This window comes from Suricata suricatta, chromosome 15 (genome assembly GCF_006229205.1).
Source record: "Suricata suricatta isolate VVHF042 chromosome 15, meerkat_22Aug2017_6uvM2_HiC, whole genome shotgun sequence".
NCBI classification, from domain to species: Eukaryota; Metazoa; Chordata; class Mammalia; order Carnivora; family Herpestidae; genus Suricata; species Suricata suricatta.
Genome location: NC_043714.1, coordinates 77,619,820 through 77,624,356, shown reverse-complemented (window position 1 = coordinate 77,624,356; position 4,537 = coordinate 77,619,820). Strand labels below are relative to the sequence as shown.

At 58.7% G+C, this 4,537-nt stretch overlaps 1 protein-coding gene across 1 annotated transcript in view; it reads right to left on the bottom strand.

Moving 5' to 3' along the window:
* Positions 1 to 3,561, bottom strand: part of ZNF623 (zinc finger protein 623) — an 11,703-nt gene extending 8,142 nt beyond the window's left edge. The window contains exon 1 of the mRNA XM_029923261.1: positions 3,477 to 3,561. The gene's annotated coding sequence lies outside the window, so the exon portion shown is untranslated. The remainder of the gene's footprint in view (positions 1 to 3,476) is intronic.
* Positions 3,562 to 4,537: the final 976 nt, after the last annotated feature.

Sequence of the window (4,537 nt, the reverse complement as noted above, 5' to 3'; positions counted from 1 at the left end):
CCGCTTTAAAACTATCCTTCTCCTGCTTATGGAATTTCCCTTTAACTAGTTAGTTTTTAAAGGTAGGAGGTAAATTATGCCAATGAGAAAATGGAGAGAATAGAAAGACAGAAAAAAAGAAAACTAAAATGACCTTTAACCCTAAGACTACCAGTTAGCACTTGCCCCCTGGTATTTTTTCTGCACTGGTATTTTTATCGGATCAGGACTACATGGCTTGGTTTTACATCCTGTTCCATTTTTGCATCCTTTCAATTCTTAGCCATTACAAACAAGACGCACGTGCAGAAGTGTTTTAAGTAGTAAAGAAACGTAGGCGATACAGCCACAAGGAAAGTGCTCACCAAGCCAGCAGACGGCCGCCGCGCCGGTCTGGCCGCGCGCACTTGCTTCTACTTTGCCCGAACAAACGCGGTTACCACACCCACTTACTGACGCACACACGAGCCTCCAAAATAAGATTGGGGTCACACCACACTCACCGGCTGCAACTGGGCCCCCGTTCACAACACACCCTGCGTCGCTCCAGCCCATCCACACAGATGTCACCTCGCTCTCTGAACGGTCGCCACCGCAGGTAGTCAGGGAATCCCTACTCGGATCAGACACGTGCTCCCGGGAGGTATTCTGCCCGCCTCCTGCGGCTGTCCCCTCCCCAGAGACAGAGGGAGCTGGCAGGAGGCAAGGGCTGGGAGAGGAGCGAGAAGAGTGGGCGAGCAGCACCCGCCTCCGGCGCGGCCCCGGAGCCCGGGCGGCAGTCGTCCAGGGCTTCGGGGGCTCCAGCCTCTGCCGGGGAGGGAGGCGGCCCCTGGTTCAGAGCTCAGGAGGGGGGCAGGGGCCCCGCGAGCGCCCCCTGGCGCAGGGCCGAGCACTGCCTCCCGCTGCCTCCCACGCTCCTCCAAGCCTCACAAGGCAGGTGTTCCCTGGATATTCACTCTCGTTTACAGATGAGGAGACAGAGGCGAAGGGGAAGGCCACTGTCCTAGGTCACTAAACCAGTGAGAGGCAGCACTGAGGTTCAAATCTAGGTCTGTCCTTCTCCGGTGCCCGTGTCCCCAACGCCAAAGATTTTTTTTCCCTTCCCAAGTGTCACCTGTCACTGTTACAGGGTACTTTGCTTGGATCATGTGGATCAAGTATTGTAGAAGTAAACTAACAGATTAAGTCTTACTTTTCTTAATTAAAAAAGGTGGCAGTAAAATGTTGGGATTTTGTCTGTCTTGAAAATAACATCTTCTGAGTTTTATGCTTAAAAGGAGTGCTGAACTCCCTGCAAACAAGCTTTCATCTAACTACAAGAAAATAGCTTTAAAAATGTGTGTCTTTTAATGATTTTTGGAAATTTTTTATGTTTATTTTTAAGCGAGAGCGAGAGAGAGGGAGAGAGGGATGATGCATGTGCTTGCCAGGGGCAGGGCAGAGAGAGGGGGAGGGAAAGAGATAATCCCAAAAAAGCTCTGAGCTGTCCGCGAAGAGCCCAACATGGGGCTCGAACCCACGAACCGTGAGATCATGCCCTGAGCCACCCAGGTGCCTCTCATAATTTTTTTCTTAACAGAGAGTTATACTTTGAATAAATATTTATCTGAAAATAATTTTCAGTTTCTGCTTAGTCGTTTTCCTCTGTGAATTCAAGCAAAACTGAACTGATAAGCTTTCACTTAAAGAAATCTGAATGAAATGAACAAAAAGAAGTAAAAATCCAGCACCCTTCTGACTCCACAACACACTGAGCTAATAAGGCCCGCGTTTCTGTTATAACACATAGAACCTGCCGGATAAAACAGAACACACGCAAAGACACACTTGACGTTGAGAAGACCGGGAAAATCCTCGGTGTTGGAAATGAAGCGGGATGGTAGCCTGGAGCGGGAACCCGTGAGCAATCCCGAGCGGCTCTGGGGTGGGAAGGGAGGGGTGCCGAGGCAGGCACTGCGCTGGTAAAGGGGTACCGTGGCCCTGGGCCCACAGGTTGGCCAGACTCGCAGTCTGTGGCTTATGGCCTAAAGCAGGAAGGGAACGCCAAGCGCAAGGGGCGCCGTACTGAACTCCTTGAGAATCTGCACCTGTCATTACGGAGGAAACTGAGAACCTGGTCGTGCCGGTCACTATGCAGGGTGTCTTGTTTCTAGTTTTCTCATGTTCTCCTCACAATTACCTGGGAGGCTCAGGGAGGTGACCCGCTTCAGGCCACACCAGCTGAGAGCCACTACCCCCCTCCCCCTCCCCACCGCCCCCCACAGCCCTCTAGTTCCCGCTCCCTGGGCCCTGCCCGAGGATACGGAGAGGGCTTCTCCTGACAAGTGCAGCGGCCCTATGCCAGCTGCCTTCCCTGCCGTGCCTGATGGCTCCTAGAACTGCCTCAATGACACTTGAACTACTTCAATGGCAGCCGCTCCCCGGACCGCCCCTCCCATCCCTGGCTCGAGACTGGGCCTCTCAGCTCCGACCTCTCTCCACATCACCCCCAAGGCCTTTCCAGGAGTCAGGAACCCATCAGCATCACTACAGGAGAGGCTGGAGCCACGAGTGCAGGCCTGTGAAAAAACAGAGCACCCCCCCCCAACTTCTCTCCGTATCTCCAGATCCCCTGGTTATCGCTGTCATTAACAGAGTTAGGACACCGCAGCTCTAAGAGGATCAAAGGTCTCATGCCCCCTTGGTCCCATACGGAGCCAACTACGCCCTGAAGACTGGCTTAGATGAGCATCTCGGATCCTACGCGAGCAAGAGACACTTATTTCCATCATTCACTGGGACTCGATCTCGGGAAAAAGCCGTGGCAAAGAGCAATTATGAGCATCAGCTCTACAAACAAACTGCCTGAGTTCCAAGCCTGCCTCCCGCTAACATTCCCGGGAAGCCTCCGCGTGCTCCTGGCCGAGGATCCCGACCCCATGAAGTAACCCGTCTGGGAGGCGGTAAATGTCCCTGCCATCCGCACTCAGCCACGGGGATGGATAAAGACTTGTAGAAGAATAGAAACCCTTAGGAAAGAGCTAGAACAGCACAGCCAACCACCTCTCCCCACCAGAGAATTCTCCGGGCTCACTTCCCAGGGCACGGGGTGCTGCTTCCGCGCCCCCTCCAGCACAGAGGCCCCACGGAGAGGAGACAGGCTGGGAGCACGGCAGCAGCGCTACCTGCAGCCCTCACCTCCTCCCCCAGGGCACCCGGAGGAGCCAGCAGGCTTGAGCACTGCGACCCAAGGCGCTCAAGCTGGAGCCTCCAGGGCCTGGGGCCCGAGTATTTGCTCCCGTGACGCTCCCTACGGAGAGAAGGTGCGGGCCCGGCAACCTCGCGGGAGAGGCCGTGACGGCGGCTCCGAGGCCGGCTCACCGAAGCCCCGGATCCGGGGCTCCCGAGCGGGGCGGGGCGGGCCGCGCCCAGAGCCGAGCTCGGCGCCCACGACACCTGCCCGCCCGGCGGGCCCCGTCGCCCCAGCGCCCGCCCCCGGCCGGACACGACCCACTCACCAGGCGACCAGCGGTGAAAACAGGGCCGGCCGACAAAGCCCGCAGCGCCGCCCGCACGCCGCGGCCGGAAGTTGGCCGAGGCCCCGCCCCGAGAACAACCGGGGTCGCTCTAGGCACAGCGCGGCCGGAGGCCTCTCGCTGGTGCGCACTTCCGCCCGAGCGCGTGCGCGCGAGTCGGCGCCGAGACGAGGGCAGGTGTCTGGTCTCCGCGCTCCCGCACCCCGAGTGCGGCCAGTCCCCGAGTGGTGTCGGGGTGTCGCTGCCGGGGAGCTGTAAATGCTGGCGTCGGCCCCGCGCGGGGCCTCCCTTCGCGGCCGCTCCGGGACAACCGGTGGTGGGAAGAGCCGACGCCCGCGGCGCTGGAAGGCCCTCACCGGTGGAGACCGAAGCCGAAGCGCCAGGGCCCCGCTCTTACCTGGCTGTGTGGCTCGTCCTGCGGGTGCACACGTGTCCTCTGGACCCGGCCCTGCCAAATCGGCCCCTGCGCGCCCCCCCGGAAGAGCAGGTGTCGAATGGCGCGGCCGTCCCCACGTGGCGGCGGCGGGCCGGCGGGAACCACTGAAGCCCCGGCGGTACCGCGGGCGCTGCCGCCCCCCCCCCCCCCGCAGGGACTGCAGACGAGCCCTGGCAGCGAATGGAGACCGGTGTTAGGAGCGCGCAGGAGCGGGAGCAGGCCCCGCCGGTCCCGACAGCAGCGCGACAGCCGCTGGCCTCGCGCCCTGCGTGCGTTTTCAGCGCTCACGGAGCAGGCGTGCCTGTCATTGTGCGCTTGGCTCTTTTTACTCAGCATTGTTTCAAAATCCCCCCATGTTAACACAGAATCGGTCTGGCCCACCCACTCACACGGACCCTAACCCTCTGTGTATCTACACCGCTCCTTAGTGATGACCGTGGCGCGTGTTCGCTGCTCTCTATGGCAAGTGACGCAAGAGAGCAGATCCTCTCCAGTATTCCCGTGTCTGAGCCAGGATCTCTCTAGGCTACAGGCCTAGAAACGGGATTAAACGTGCATATTTTAGGGTTAGCTTGTTGCCGGGTTTGCTCTCCAGAGGCTGTGGTAA